The following is an 18,206-nucleotide window of genomic DNA, read 5'->3' on the forward strand; positions in this document are numbered from 1 at the left end:
TACATTCTATGTTCAGATTATTAATGGATGTTTACAGCTGTTTCTTTTCATTTTCAGTTGTGCCACATCAGCAAATGAGAGTCCCCAGGATTATACTGCCAAGTGCTTTACTGCATTAGCCTCATCATGGCTAACTCCTCCCCAGTCACATTTTGAATGCCTTCCAACCTGAAGGGCTCATTTTCTGGCACTATATCTGATACTGTTTTTCTGCTATTCATAAGGTTTTCGGTAACTAAATATTCAGACGTAGTTAGTCTCTCCTTCTTCCTAGTCTTTCTTTGTCTGGAAGCCCATCTGAAATCTGTCCACTGTGGGTGACCTGCTGGAATTTAAAATACCTGTGGCATAGTTTCCAGAATTACAGCAACTTACAAGCCACCATAGTACATTGGAAAATATGGCCTTGGTGATAGAAATATTGCTGGACATTGTGAGACAGAATTCTGCAAAACCAATAATTAGTTCATTTCAAATACCTTCTATAAACAGCATAAGAGAGGATTATACACATGGACCTCACCTGATGAAATACACAAAAATAAAATTCACTACATCTGTGGAAAGAGACAGTGAGAAAGCTCCATATTATAAACTAAAACAAGGCCAGGGGAAGATTGTGGAACGGACAATCAATTCTCATATACAAATTCAGACTGACGCTGAAGAAAATGAAAACAAGTCCACAAGAGCCAAAATATGACCTTGAATATATCCCACCTGAACTTAGAGATCATCTGAGGAGCAGATTTGATACATTAGACACTAAAGACCAAAGACCAGAAAAGTTGTAGGAGGACATCAAGAACATCATACATGAAGAAAGCAAAAAGTCATCGAGAAGACAAGAAATAAGGAAAAGGTCAAAATGGATGTCAGAAGCAACACTGAAACTTGCTCTCCATGTGGAGATGCTAAAGCAAATGGAAGAAATTAGGAGGTAAAAGAGCTGAACAGAAAATGTCAAAGGTCAGCTTGAGAAGACAAAGTCAAATATTACAACGAAATGTGCAAAAATCTGGAGTCAGAAAACCAAAAGGGAAAAGCAAGCTCAGCATTTCTCAAGCTGGGAGAACTGAAGAAAAAATCCAAGCCTCAACTTTCATTGTTGAAGGATTATCTGAGCAAATTATTGAATGATGCAGAAAGCATCAAAAGAAGATGAAAGGAATATACAGAGTCACTGTACCAAAAAGAATTGGTTGATATTCAACCCGTTCAAGAGGTATTATATGATCAAAAGCCAATGGTACTGAAGGAAGAAGTCTAAGGTGTACTGAAGGAATTGGCAAAGAACAAGACACCAGGTATTGATGGAATAAAAATTGAAATCTTTCTAGAAAGTGAGGGGGCACTGGAGGTACTTACTCATCTATGCCAAGAAACTTGGAAGAAAACTATCTGACCAATTCATCGGAAGAGGTCCATATTTGTGCTGATGGCCATGGGGAAGGCTTTCAGGGTATATACCCTTTGGTTGGTTGATGATGCATGGAGGAGACTGTAACCATCAATGAAATGATATATGATAGGATGAATGTAAAGCTAATGTTCTTCCATGTAAACTATCACATAATTCACAATTAAACATTTTAAAAAATAATAGAAAGAGAGGTGACCCAATGGAAAGCGGAAATCATCGGACAATATCTTTGATATCCATGCAAGTACAGTTTTATTAAAGGTAATACAGGAATGGCTGCAAGTATACATTGACAGAATTTCCAGAGGTTCAAGCCAGATTCAGAAGAGGCCGTGGAATGAGGGTTATCATTGCTGATGTCCGATGAACCTTGGCTGAAAGCAAAGGATACCAAAAAGATGTTTACCTGTGTTTTATTGACTACACAAAGGCTTTCAATTGAGTGGATCATGGCAAGTTATGGAGAACATTGTGAAGTATGAGTATTCCGGAACACTTAATTGTGCTCATGATGAATCTGTACATGGACCAAGAGACAGTTGTTTGAACAGAACATGGGAACACTGAATGGTTTAAAAATTTAAAAGAGGTGCGTGACAGGGTTGTATTCTTTCACCAAACTTGTTCAACCTGTATGCTGAGTAAATAATCCAAGAAGCTGGGTTATATGAAGAAAAAGGTGGCATCAGGATTCAAGGAAGACTCATTAACAACCTGCGATATGCAGGTGATACAACCTTGCTTGCTGAAAGTGAAGAGGACTTAAAATAATAACTGATGAATACCAAAGACCACAATCTTCAGTATGGATTGCATCTCATTGTAAAGGAAACAAAAATCCTCATCACTGGTTTGAGTTATGGTGTTGGAGGAGAATATCAAACATTCCTTGGACTGCCAAAAGAACAAACAGATCTGTGTTGGAAGAAGTATAGCCAGAGTGTTCCTTGGAGGTCCGGATGGCCAAAACTAATCTCTCATACTTCATACATGTTATCAGGAGGAACCAGTTGCTGGAGAAGTTTATCATGTCTGTCAAGGTGGAGGGTCAGAGAAAAAGAGGAATTGGCGAGATGGATTAGCAAAGTAGCAGTATCAATAGGCTCAAGTGTGGCAACAATTGTGAGGCTGGCCCAGGACCGGGCATTGTTTTGTTCTCTTGTGCGTAGGGTTACTACGAGTTGGTTCCAACTAAATGGCACCTAAGAAAAACAACAACAATAACAGAGTTGTGACAACACAATGAGCAAACAATTTTAAGTGTTTTCATAGGTTATTAATACTTACTAGTTCATTCTTTCTCATGACATGCAAGTTTGATATCGATATAATCTTATCAATAGCTTTTGTAAGCAGCTTTGATGATTTCTTGGCACATAAAAATTGAGAGTGAATTAAAAAACATTGAGAACCAAAGGGAACTATTGTTTTGGGAAATATGTTTTTTTTAAATCAGTGAGCTGAAACCTTCCAACAAATATCTCCTTTTATGTCAGTGTAGCTTCTAACACTGATCATCCCTGGATAACTTCAGAGTTTACCTCATTAGTCCACATATTTTACCTTTGTCGTGAAAATATGTGGACTAGTGCTAGTCTTTATTTTGCAGCATATGTATATCAATAAAATCTTGTAAAGTCACAATTGTATGCAAATATATTTGAAGATACAAAACAATTGATTGTTTTGAAAAATTTAGTACTGATGTAATCTTTGGACAGTGTTCACTGTTAAAAGTACAATTATAGAATTAATTTCAGCATGGCTGAAAATAAAGAACAGATGGTCATTTGGAAAAAAAGATCTGTTAAAATATGAATGTCTTCCATAAGACTATCTGAACTTAATAGCACTGAATAGTTAGATTTAGAAATAGTGAAATCAAGAGTGTGGCTCTGTATAGCTAATTGTCATTAACTCATACCCATTAAAAATGAGCAGTTTCTTATATTGTAGGGTGTTGTCTTCTCTCCAGACCTCACAGACTCAGGTTTTATACACTAGTTTCAATTGTAACTCAGAAAGTGAATCCAGACCACCCAAATATAATACAAACAGAAAAGATGCTTAAACACAATAAAAGTGCATCCAACATACACATGTACAAACTATTTTTAAACTTTATTGATTGTGAGGCATTACCTCACAAGATAAAAGTTTGCGTTGTTCTAATTATAGGTTTCATCTGTAAGTTCATGGCTTTCTTTCCCATACTTGGCGTATTGTAATTTACACATGTTTTCTGCTACTTAAAAAAAAAAAATCTATTTTATATATTTCTCACTATTTAAAATGCTCATCTCTTCAAAACGCCAATTGTACTTGAAATACCTATGAGATTTACTGAGAGAACAGGTATCAAAATGCTTCCTTTGCCAACTTGTCATTTATTCCCTTGCTGCAATATAAATATTTCAAAATTATTTTCTAGGTGGAAACAGTATTTACTGTTTACAATAAAATGTAAAATGTAAAGTTGTTTTGAATCTTAAGGTCAGTGGTTCAAGTTCACCAGCCACTCTTCAGAAACCTTATATAGAGTCACTATGTGTCAGAACCAACTTGACAGCAGTTAAGAAGAACAACAAAATCAGAAGTAAGGAATAAATATCTTAGCATTAAAAGGCAAATCATAAAAAAAAAGGCAAATCATTCCATTGTGTATTTCCCTAAACAGATATGCTAGTCTATAAAGCATTAACATTTATTTCTAAACTAAGGTCTATTTGTGGTTCTACTGTAGTATGTTTCCAATATAAACTAATTTAAGATGTTTGCTTTCTTATTCAATATATATTTTGGGGGATTTGTTAAGTGACAGGTACTGGGTTAAATTCTGGGCATAGGGTGTTGTTGTTATTGTTAGATGCTTCAATTTCGACTCATAGTGAGTCTCTTTGACAGAGGAGACTATAATCGAGTTTTCTAGGCTGAAATCTTTATTGGAACAGATTGTCATGTAATTCTCCATCAGTTCTAACTGCGAACCTTTCACATAGCACGCTAATGAAGGTTTTAAACATTGTGTGATTAGAACGCCTAATGATAATGCAGGCCTTATACTCAAGAAGTGGGTGCAATACCTACTTTGAAAAACAATAAAATAAAAAAAAAAAAACATAAATTATGCATCTGTTAATTTGGGAAAAGAACAAAAGTGCACTTAGAAAAACTGTACTATGTATATATATGTACACACACATATATATCTTTAGCAAAAGATTATTTACATGTGATATTAATGATATTGCCAGATGATTTCACATTCTGTTGAGTCACCTCTCTTTTGGATGGACACAGATATGGATCTTTTCCAATCTGTTGGTCAGGTTTAGCACAGATGAGTGAGTGCTGTCAGTGTTACATCAATTTGTTGAAAATATTTCAATTTGTGTTCCACTGGTTCCCTGAGGCTTGTTCTTTACAAATGCCTTTAGAGCACCTTGGACTTCTGTTAGTACCACTGGCTCTTGATTATATGATGCCTCTTGAAATGGTTGAACATGGACAATTTCTTTTTGGTACAATGACTCCATGGTTCCTTCTTTTTGGTAAAAAAAGATAATTTTTAAATGACTGCAACAGTTCATTGACAGGGCACTTTCAGAGGTTGAAGTCAGATGGATAACATTGCTGATGTCGGATGGATCCTGACTGAAAGCAGAGAATACCAAAAACTGTATGGATCATCACAAGATACAGATAACATTGTAGAGGAGTATTTTGGAACAATTAATTGTGCTCACAAAGAACCTGTACATAGACCAAGAGTTAGTCATTCAAACAGAACAAGGGGACAAAGAATTGTTTAAAATCAGAAAAGGTGGGGCCAGGATTGTATTCTTTCCATACTTATTCAGTCGGTAGGCTGAGCAAGTAATCTTACAAACTGGATTTTACAAAGAATAGCATGGCATCAGGATTGAAGGAAGACTCATTAACAACCTGCCATATGCAGATGATAAAACCTTGTTTGCTGAAAGTGAAGAGGACTTAAAATACTTACTGATGAAGATCAAAGACCATAGCCTTCAGTATGGGTTGCAACAATGGTAAGATAACAAAAATCCTCACCACTAGACCAATAAATAGCATCATGATAAATGGAATTAAGATTTAAGTTGTAAAAACTTCATTTTGCTTGGATTCACCATCAGCAGTCATAGAAACAATAGTCAAGAAATCAAACAATGTATTGCATTAGGCAAATCTGCTGCACAAGACCTCTCTAAAGTGATCAAGAACACAGATGTTAGTTTGGGGACTAAGTCACGTCTGACCCAAGACATGCTATATGCATGTGAAAGTTGGACAATGAATGAGGAAGAATATAGAATAATTGATGCATTTGCATTATGGTGTTGGAGAAGAATATTATTAAAAGTACCATGGACTTCCAGAAGAACAAACAAATCTGTGTTGAAAGAAGTACAGCCAGAGATTCTTAGAAGTCAGAATAGCAAGATTTCATCTCTCATACTTCAGACATATTGTCAGAAGGGACCAGTCTCTGGAGGAAGACATCATGCTTAGTATTGTGGAAGGGTAGTAAAAAAAGAGGAAGCCCACTAATGAGATGAATTGGCACATGGCAGCAGCTCTGAGCTCAAGCTTATCAATGATTGTGAGGCTGATGCAGGACTGGGCAGTGTTGCATCTGCTTTGCATCAGGTGGCTATGATTTGCAACTGACTTGATGGCAGCTAATAACAACAACCCCAATATACATATAATATCTTCCTTGCCCTTTTTTATTTCATTTGTGTCAATGTTTTAAAAGTAGAAATTTCTGTATCAAAGTTTAGAGAGAAAGTTAGTACATAAAAAGCAAAGGAAGAAAAAGTCATAAAATTAACTCAAAGAAATGACTACTGACAAAATTCTTGGCAGTAAAAAGCCTAAACGTTGACCCTCAATACAAAAAGTCTTCTCTTGAAAATATTTGCTTTTATTCCCACTTCATTTGGCTAGTTATAAATCCAACCAAAGCTGGAATTTGGGTGAATAAATAACTTCTTTTAAAATTATACATAGTCCTAGAATAATTAAGAATCCTATTTGTGTAATATGAAGTTCATTGAAATAAAACTTGCTTCTTGTTTTTACCTGAGATTAATGATATATAATACACTGATGATGGAGGCAAGGAGGCAGATAATTTTGCAGAAGTGTAAATTTTGCCAAGAATGTATCAGACCAGAGTTGTAGTCTACAGAATGGTTTAGGGCTTATGACGTCTCATGAGAAAGGCTGAACAAGGCAGTACTGGGATTGAAGAAAGGCTATCTCAAGCAGAATCAAAACAAAGTGGTCAGAAAAGGAAATGGCCATTTTCCCTCTAAATCTTTTCTCCAGGGACTCAGGAATAATATACAGACAGTGTCAGCCAAATCATTGGTTAAAGCAGTAATTTGTGGTCTTACTTGGGAAACACTAACATTTAAACTAGTTTATACATAAAAATATAGTTTTAGTCCCAAACAAGTAACTAAAAAATGCACTTTTGGAATACAATCCATTCATAAATTGTGGTCTTCTCATATAATTAGATTCAGACAAAAATCCTTTGACTCATAAACAAATTAAACAAATAATTTCCTTCCAAACATCTGTAAGTATGAATTGCAATCTTGTACATAAGCCACAATATACTTTATAATAACATGTTGTACAACCTTAGCATATGAACAACTTGAAATCATGAGTTCTTAAGCATTTTGTCAGGCAGAATTGACCATTAATTCATAATTTTCCTCAAAGCATATTAGCCAGGTCTTTCCAAAGTAGTACATGGTAACTTCATTTCTTTTTTGGACAATCTGAAGAAATTATTTTAAAGGTGATGGACACTAATCATCTGATACTGTATTTTGTATTTTATAATGTACTTCTTAAATTCCACTTATATTTTTATAGATGAAATAATTTAAATTCATTTAAGTGGAAATAGTGATTATAACTGCAGAGAACATATCCAATAGCTTCCGTTATCACAGATTTAAGAAGTTCTTGATTTCAGATAGCATTTTAATAAGGTAGAGATAGATATTAATGGACAGAAGGATTAACTAAGGTTTTAAATAAGAAGCTAGCTTTCTCAGAATTACTTGGAAAAACTGATTTTCTAATGTTATAATAAAAAAAGCCAGATATTTTATCAGATGATAATAATACATACTAATAGTTATTAAGTGCTTACAATATGTTTAGCACTAAGGTTATCTAAAAGCATAATATAATTGAACCTTAAACAAAATTGTATGATATATACACCAGATTTATGACTACTTTAAAATTAAAGAAAATTAGGCAGAAAAATATTAAGCATCTTATTTAATGGCTCACAGTTAATAAGTTGCTTAGGGCTATATAGCTAAGTGATAGAGTGAGGTATAAAAGCTAAGAAATAAGTAGTGTCTTTCCCCCTCAACCTAAGGAGATGGGTTTTAACAGAACCTCTGACAGAACATGATGTGAGACCTATGCAATGTGTGCATGAAGGGAGAGTGAAACTGTTCTTTAGTTGAATTCTTAATGGAAAAGCTTCATGTTCACATCAAAAAAGTGGGGGAGGGGCTGGACTAGTTAACAGGTCAGCAGTTCAAAAATGTCAGCTGCTCCTTGGAAACTCTTTACAAGGTCACTATGAGTCCAAACAGACTCAAAGACTCTTAACAACAACAATTAATATATGGTATTTTAGTAAATAGAACTACTTTAAATTTCTTTGGGATTCCTGAAAAATGATGTTTTGTACAAGTAATGTTTAGAAGCAAATGAGGAACTCTGTAGTTCTCAGAGAGAAAAGAAATCTCACTGAAAAATCTCTTTAAGGTAAAGAAAATTATTATTGCTCAAATCTTTCACTTGTAGTTGTAATGCTATAATTGAAATTCATGGTAGTAGGCTTATCTCAATTAACAGAAACAAATGTCATTATCTCAATGATCAACTCAATCAAAATGGACAGGAAATTGTGAAATTGTAAAATTTTTTTAGCTTTGTGTTTAGAACATCAACCTGTAAAGACATTATAAATGCATGGGTTTGATATTAAGTAAAATAAATAAGCTAGCACCACAGAAGGCACTTGTGACAAGTGATGAGTACATTACAAATATTTAGAAACTTTTATTTTTCAAATGAGAATAGATTCTTTTGAGTTCCTCAGCTGTCAAAATACTACATTAACATTATTTCTATTATAATAAAGATGCTTTCCCAACCTGAATAAAGCCTGGTTGCAAGTAAAATTGAACATTGAAGAGAACTGAGAAAGATAACTCCCCAATTACTCCCCCAGTAACAAATACACTGAAACTTTATTTTTTACAGCACAGAATGAGATCTCAAACTCCATATGTCAGCTGAGGTATTGAAGAGATTTGGTGAGTACAGAGCTGGGGAAAAGAGAAGCAAAAAATGGCATAAAAGCTGGGAGAACCTACTTGCTAATATTCAGAGTGGTCACCCATCATGACCATTTTGATATGGGGTTAGACACCACTTCAAACAGGAAACACAGAAAAGGAGTGAATCTGAGAAAGTTTTAACCCAATTATTTTAAGTTGGAGTCAAGTATCCAGTGGGAGTTCACAGGCTATGTATTTGGGAAGGGATGAAGGAAGGCCAAGGCACTGACAGGAAAGGTCGTTGAGTATCTCTGAGGCCTGAGATGGATAGGCACAACAACCAAGAAGAACAGAAAGAGTAGCAGGAGAGCACAGTACTTCAGACTGCTAGTACAACACAGAGGGAAAAGCCCACAACAGGACTTCATGAGTGAGTTTGTGCAAGGATGCCAGTGAGGGAAATACAGAGAGCCCTCCACCTTCACAACAGGAAAGTCAAGTCTCACCCCTTGCAAAGCTTCTATGGCAGCTAGAGACACTCTGCCCTGCATTGTTGTTGTTGTTGTTAAGTGCCTTTGAGTCCCATTTAATTCCAAAGATTGAACATTCAGAACTCCTGAACCAACAGTGAAGAAAATCCAGGATAAGAGTATGACGCTCTAGTGGTTCTCAGGAAAAATTATGAAGTCTGCTCTCTCTGGGTTGTTTCTGACTCATTGCTACTCTGCAAGGATGAGTGAAGCTGTCCTGTGAGGTTGCAAGTGCTCTGAGTTTTGTGGAGGTGAGCTGCTGTGGAAGGTGCTGATGGGTGTGGGCCCCGGCCTTTTGTTTTACTGCTGGCACTTGGCCCTGGTGCCACCAGGATAGCCAATGAGAAAATTTTCTTGCAAAATAAGAATATTGTTGTTGTTGTTAAGTACTGTGGTATCGATTCCCACTCATAGTGACCCTGCACAGGGTTTCCGAGGCTGTAAATCTTTATAGGAGCAGAACGCCTCATCTTTCTTCTGTGGAACAGCTGGTAGTTTCAAACTGTCGACCTTGAGGTTAGCAGCCCAATTTGTAACCACTATGCTACCAGAGCTCCTTAAAGTAAGAATTCAAAATTAAAAATAAATAAATAAAAACAAAGATAACAACATGGCTCAAATTCAACAAAAATGAACAGAGCAAAGAAACTCTGACCATAAGATGAACCAGTCAAAAATGAAACAGGAAAAGCAGGCAACTTTTCATATGAAAGTCAAAATAAGGCCATTTTCAGACCATGGTGCTAAATATATTTAACGAAACCCCAAAACACGCTGCAAACACATTAACAGAGATTAGGAAACAAATAAAAGAATAACACGAAAACTGAAAACACCAACCAAAAGAAGTACGGAGAGACTGAGAGAGACAGAAACACTACAAAAGAGTCAAACATGTAAGATAGAATGAATGTACCAAATAACCGAATTTATCAAGTTTTAAGAGAAATAAAAGAACAAATAAAAACAAACCTATCCCCTTCAACTATGGAATTCAATGAAAAAAGACTAACAGAGTGATTAGAATCCCATAGTAACATTACAACAGTAAAGACACAGAAATAATTTTCTAAGCAATCCTAAGTGGGAATTTCACAGATCTGAACAGAGAACCAAGTCTGCAAATACAGAATGCTTAAAAATCCCAAGTAACAAACACGGAAGAAGATCAATACCATACCATACTCTAATATATTTTTTAAAAAACAAAGACAAGGAAAGAATTCTGAAAGTAACAAAAGAAAAATGAAATATGATAAATCAAAGGGTTTTTATTGGAATCAGTGTGATTTGGCCCCAGAAACTCAAGAGGGCAAAAGAGAAAGGAATGACATATGTAAAATATTAAAATAAAACAATTGCCAACCAACATTTCTTTACCCAGAAAGATGTCATTCCAAACAAGAAGAAAATAAAGACATTCCCAAAGAAACTGAAGCTCTGGAAATTTGCTGCCACCAGACAAGTTCTGTAAATATTATTCAAAACCGTTACCCAAATGGAAAGGTGATATTTATTGCATTGGGAAAATAAATAAGCCCAATACAAGAAAGAGATCTCAAAACCCCCCTACTATATGGGAAAGCACACGTATCAATTATAAGATATTTTCAGGGAATAAACTCAGTAATTAAATCCTAAAAACAATGCATCAAGTTTGTAAGAAATAAGCACAAAGTAAACTTAGCCATTATCAGTTATAGCTTCATTTTAATGGAGACACACCAACAGAACCAGGGGACAGAGAAGCATATCAGGAACAAAAGTTGCGCTGCAGGTTAGTGCGGTAAACTGCAAGGTAGGTTTGGGCAGTTAAGGCCATTAAGGCCGGCAGTTCCAACTCACCAGCTGCTCCTTGAAAACCCTGTACAGGGTCATTATGAGTGGGATCCCAACTGGACGGCACTTAGCAACAACAAATTCTAATATGTTAACTGTTGTTCATATGTTAACTGTTGTTACAATACATATGTATATTATTATGTAATATATATATTACCTACTAAGAAATAATCATTAAGAGACATTCAGAAGAAAAGAACGAAGTTAGCAACAAAACTCATCACAAGAAAGCAGTCAAATATAAATAAAAACAGAAAAAAAAGTATAAAAAAAAAACAAAGGAGACACTAAATACTTAAAAAACAAATATAAAATGAGTGAGGTAAACACTTTGTTTTCAGTAATAATCTTAAAAGTAAATGGTCTAGATGTCATACATGCATGATGGATAACAAAATATGATCCATTCTATTGTTACCTATAAGAAACACACCTTGGGAATAAGGACAAAAATAGACCAAAGACAAATGGATAAAGAAAAAGATTTAATGCAACCAGCAAACAACAACAACAATAGGGATGATCATACTGAAATCAAGCAAAACAGCTTTTAAATAAAAAATAATTGAAGTGGCCATCAATAAATAAATGGATAAGCATGTTGTGGTACATACATATAATGTGGTACATACACATAAAAAACACTGATAGTTCCACAAAATGTATTATAACATAGTTATGCCTCAAGGACATAATGCTACATGAAATAGGTAAAGCAAATAGAACCAAATATTGTATGACACCACTTTTACAAGAAGATTGTTGTGGTTGTTAAGTGCCATCAAATCCATTCGGACCCATAGTGACCCTGTATAGCATTTCCAAGGAGCCGCCTGGAGAGCTTGAACCGCCAACCTTGCAGTTCAAACTGATTTTGCAATCCAGTGCATTAACTTACAGCACACCAGGACTCCATAAGAAAATAAGAATAGATAAATACAGTTTACATACATTTATACAAAATTATATTATATGAAAGTATAGTATATCAAATAAAAATTAATTTGGAATATAATTTAATATTTAAAACACATATCATTGGTAGTTACCAGGGGAAAATTACATATAGAAAGATCATTGTTCATTGGTAGTTACCAAGGGAATCGGGTAGACAAAATATGCTTTGTACAGTTGTTACGTACTGTCGATTCAGCTTTATTCACATTGACCCTATGTACAACAGAATGAAATGTTGCCCAGCCCTGCACCATGCTCATATTTGTTGTCATGTTTAAGCTCATTGTTGCTACCCCTGTGTCAAGTCATCTCTTTGATAATCTTCCTCCTTTTTGCTGACTTTACACTTTACAAAGAATGGTGTCCTTCTCTATGGAATGGCCCAAAGTAGTAGATAACAAATCCAAAATACCAGTGACAAAGTCTCACTTTCCTCACTTCTAGGGAGTATTTTGCCTGTATTTCTTCCAAAACAGATTTGTTTATTCTTCTAGCAGTCCATGGTGCTTTCAATACCAACACCATAATTCAAAGGCATAGACTATTCTATGGTCTTCCTTTTTCATTGCAAAAACTTTCACATGCATATGAGGTGACTGAAAATACTATGACTTAAGTCGTACTCACCTTAGTCCTCAAAGTGACATCTTTGCCTAAGGCAATACATCAGTTGATTTCTTGACTACTTGCTTCCATGAGTGTTGATTGTGGATCCAAGCAAAATGAAAACTTTGACAATTTCTATCCTTCCTTTATTATGGTGTTATTTATTGCTCCATCTGTGAGTATCTTTGTTTTCTACACATTGAAGTGAAGTCCATACTAAAGACTGTAGTCTTTGATCTCCAACAGTAAGTATTTCAAATCTTCTTCATTTCCAGCAAACTAGGTTGTGTTGTCTGAATATTGCAGGTAGTTAATGAGCCTTCCTCCAATCCTGATGCCACATGCTTCTTTATATAATACAATTTCTTGGATGATTTGCTTAGCATACAGATTGAATAAGCATGGTGAAAGGACATACAATACTTGTACACGCTTCACCAATTTTAAACTATTCAGTGCTATCACCTTGTTCTGTTTGAATGACTGCCCCTTGGTATATGTACAGGTTCCTCATGAGCAGTTTAGTGTTCTAGAATACCCATTCTTCTCTACAGTATCCATAGGTTTTTATGATCCACACAATCAAATTCCTTTGAATAGCCAATAATGTACAAGTTAGCATTTTTCTAGTATTCTCTGTTTTTCAGCAAGATCATCATTTTCAGCAATGATATCATTAGTTCCATGTCCTCTTCTGAATCCAGTGTGAATATCTGACAGCTCCTTATTGATGCACTGCTACAGCTGTTTTTAAATTCTCTTTAGCCAAATTTAGCTTGCATATGATATTGATGATATTGTTTGATTATTTATAGTTCAGTTGGGTCACATTTCTTTGGAATGAATACATATATGAAACTCTCATAGACTTGTTTTAATTTCTTTCAGCTTCAGCCTGAACTTGCATAGGAACAATTGATCTGCTCTACCATCAGCCCTTTGTCTTGATTTGACTGATGATATTGATCTTCATTGTCTTCCCACAAACAATTTGATATACAGTCAATTTGATTCCTGTGGATCCAATCTAGTGAGATTCACATGTATAGTCACCTTTTATGTTGTTGAAAAAAATATTTGTAATGAATAAGTTGTTGTCGTTACAAAGTCTATGATGCTAGCTCCAACATCCTTTCAATTCCCAAGGCTATATTCTCCAACTACTGATCCTTCCTTTTGTTTCCAACTTCCAAGTTTTAACCATTCAGTAATTATCAATGCATCTTGATTGCATGTTTGATCAATTTCAGACTGAAAAAGCTAGTGGAATTCTTCAGTTTCATCATCTCTGGTTCTAGAATAATAATGGAATTAACTGGTCTGTTTTTTCGGTAATTGTTGTTAGTTGCCCTGGAGGAATGGCATTTCATTCACCATCAAAAAAAAACACAAACATTTCAAGATCTATCATGAAGTACAATGCTGTCTGTGGTAGGAAAATATCCACATGTCTACTATTCAGTCAACTGGCATACAATAAATCATGATCTGCATTCTACTGAAGTAGGCAGCTGCTTGATCTTAAGTTTATGAGTGGTTATCTAAGATCCAATTACAGGTCTCTACTAACCATAGTCCTGGGGTGGTGCTATAGGATAAGCACAGGGCTGCTAACTTCAAGGTTAGCAGTTCAAACCCACCAGCTGCTCCTTGGGAAGCCATTTACATGGTTACTATGAGCCAGAATTAACTTGATGGCACTTATCAACAACAACAACAACAAATTACCAGGAGCAATATAGAAAGTGGATAATGAAAAGTTCGGAAAAGAAATAAGGCTATAGGAACTATCTGTAGACCAGAACAATTATATGGTGCCAGGCTATAACTATAGAATTTTGTTGAGGTGCTGTAGGATAAACAACACTGGACTGTTCACCACAAGTTTGGAGGTTCAAATCTCCCAGCTACTCCTCAGAAACCCTGTACAGGGACACTATGATTTGAAACTGACTCAATGGCACTTACCAACAACAATATGCTACAACCATAATCTGTTCTGATCAGAATAACCAGAGGGATGAAAAAAAAATATGGAGTCAAGTTAAATTTTTATTTTTTAAAAAAAATCCAACAAATTGAAACAGAGGAAAATAGAGCAGATGACTGTGGGAGATTTTAGCTATAAGATGCATTGTAAACCCATAACTTAGACTAGTGCCTGAGGTCACCTTTTAGTGAAATAGCAGTTGTTGTTGTTGTGAGGTGCTCTCTAGTCTGTTCTGACTCCTTGCAACCCTATGTATAACAGAACGAAGCACTGACTGGTGCTGTGCCATCCTCACAATTATTGTAATGCTTGAGTCCACGGCTACTGCCACTGTGCCAATTGATCTTTTTGGGAGTCTTCCTCTTTTTCACTGACTCTCCACTTTACAAAGTGTGGCTTCCTTTTCCAGGGACTGGTCCCTCCCTAAAAACATGGCTGAAGTATGAGAGATGAAGTCTTTCCATTCTTGCTTTTACAGAGCATTTTTGGTGTACTTTTTCCAACACAGATTTGTTTTTCTGGCAGTCCATGGTACTTTCAATATTCTTTTCCAACACCATAACTCAAATACATCAATTCTTCTACCGTCTTCCTTATTCATTGCTCAGTTTCACATGCATATGAGGATACTGAAAATACCATGGCTTGGGTCAGGTACACTTAAGTCCTTAAACAAATATCTTTACATTTGAACATGTTAAAAGTGGTCTTGAGCAACAGATTTGCCTAACACAATATATCTTTTGATTTCTTGACAGCTATTTCCATGAGTGTTGGTTGCAGGTAAAAGCAAAATATTGTCTTTGACAATTTCAATCTTTTCTCCATTTATTATTTAATATTTGATCTTCATCAAGAAATGTTTTAAGTCCTCTTTGCTTCCAGCAAACTAAGTTGTATAATCTGCATATCACAGGTTGTCTTCCTCCAATCTTGATGCCATGTTCTTCTTCATATAATCCAGTTTCTCAATTCCTTGCTCAGCACACAGATTGAATAAATATGATGAAAAAATATGACCCTAACATCTTCTCTGATTTTAAACCATTGTGTATTCCCTTGTTCTGTTCAAATGGCAGTCTCATTCTGTAATGCACAGATTACTCATAAGTACAATTAAGTTTTCTGGAATACCCATTCTTCTCAATGTTATCTATAGTTTGTCATAATTTTAAGTCTTTGCAACAAAATAGTGGAGAGGTGCACCAAATAAAGGATATAATCTATAAGATCGGTACCTTATTTTAAAATCTTTAGCATGCAAACAAATGAACAATTAATGAAAAGCAAAGGTAAGAAGTCAAAGCTGCAGTGTATCTAGGATACTAAAAAGGGAAGAATGAAATGCAATTAAAGAGAATATTTACATATTGTGATACATGTAACTAATGTCACTGAACAATTTGTGTGGAAATTGTCAAATGGGAGTAAACTGTGTAAACTTTTACCAAAAATCTCAAAAATGATTATTAAAACAAATAAGTAAACACAGTATATTTCTTAAATAATAACAAGGAAGGGAGCAAAGGAAGGAGAGAGGAAGATAGAGTTAGAAAGAAGGAAAAAAGAAAGAAAAGGAAGAAAAAAGGAAGAGGGAGGGAGAAAAGAAATGAAGGAAGGGAAGGAGGAAGGAAGAAAACAAATACATTGAGTTTAGAAAAGTGAAAACATTAAAATTTCGAGATTTTTTGAAATGGGTTAGAAAGAAACAGTAACAACAAAAATACCTAGTTTATTTCCCACACATATTTAATTTAAAAAAGTTTTAAATTGCAGATTATTGAAGCCAGAGGGGATCTAAGAAATTATTACATATGATAATATAATTAGAGAAAATGTAACTGGATATGTCTGCTTAATGTCACACAATAAGTGGTAAGTAAGAACTATATTTTGTTGTTCTGACATAATGCTATCCATTCCTACATGCAAGAAAAATGGAAATAAGAAAGAAAATAAAGTTTCATCTGAACTGTGCAAAGACAGTCTATTTGCCCTGCAACTTGGTCCATCCTGTATGAAAAGGCTAGCTCAGGAAATGTCATGGGCAATATATCTGCATGAATATGGATTCATTGAAATTATGAAGTAGGGTGATGGCAATATTGACAGAGAACTGCCAAAAATTCAAGCCAGATTCTGAAAAGGACATGGAACAAGGAATATCATTTCTGGTGTCAGATCAATTTGACTGAAAGCAGAGAATGTGTTTTATTGATTATGCAAACACATTTGATGGTGTGAATCTTAAGAAATTCTGGACAACATTAAGAAGAAAGGGAACCTCAGAACACTTTATTGTGCTCATGCAGAATCTGTACATGAACCAACAGAAGAAGGTAATATTGCATGGATTACAATCAGGAAAATGTGAATCAGGATAATATAATTTAATCATATTTATAAAGTATGCATGCAAAGCAAATAATCCAAGAAAATGGACTTTCTGAAGAATAATGTGACATCAGGATTAGAGGAAGATTCATTAACATCTTGTAATGTACCGATGACACAAACTTGCCTGCTGAAAGCAAAGAAAACCTGAGGCATTTACTGATGTTTATTCAAGATTACAATTTTCAGTATGGCTCAAACCTCAATATACAGGAAAAAAAAAAATCCTCACAGCTGTACCAATAAGCAATATCATGATTAATGGAGAAAAGATTGAAGATATCAAGATTTTATTTTACTTAGATTTATAATCAATACTCATGGAAGCATCAGTCAAAAAATCAAAGGACGTATTGCATTGAGCAAATCTGCTGCAAAAGACCTCTCTAAAACCTTTGAATTATGATGTTGGTGATAATTATTCAGTATACTGTGGACTACCAGAAGAATGAAAAACTCTGTCCTGGAAGAATTACACCCAAAATGCTCCTTAGCAGTGAGAACAGAGAGATTTTGTCCCTAATATTTTTCAGGAGGGACCAGTCTCTGGAGAAGGACATCATGCTTGAAAAAGTGGAGAGGGAGCAAAAAAGAGGAAGACCCTCAAAGAGATGGATTGACACAGAAGCAGCAACAGTGGGCTCAAACATAACCACAAAGCAAGGATGGTGCAGGACTGACTGGGCAGTGTTTCGTTTTGTTGTGCATAGGTTTCATTCTGTTATACATGCCTAATTCTGTTCACTATGAGTTGGAAACAACTCTTCAGCACCTAACAACAACAAAAACATACTTAAAATGGAGTCTTAGTGTGGTGCTATAGGTTAAATGCTGGACTGCTAACCACAAAATTGGAGGTTAAAACCCACCAACTGGAATACCTAAATGGGGCTACAACGTGCTCAGTGAAGGAGGCTTCCCGCGGAGCCTATACATTACATAAGACCATAGGTGGAATCCTGAGCCCCATCCAGAATCTTCTGAGGTGGGAAATTTCCACTTGAAAGGACAAGGACACCAGCCTGGAGCAGCTAGAAGAACAGAAGATGCATCTTGAAAGACGGACTGACAGGAAAAATACAAAAGAATTTAGGCAGTATGACTGATTACTA

This window comes from Chrysochloris asiatica, unplaced genomic scaffold (genome assembly GCF_000296735.1).
Source record: "Chrysochloris asiatica unplaced genomic scaffold, ChrAsi1.0 scaffold00068, whole genome shotgun sequence".
NCBI lineage: Eukaryota > Metazoa > Chordata > Mammalia > Afrosoricida > Chrysochloridae > Chrysochloris > Chrysochloris asiatica.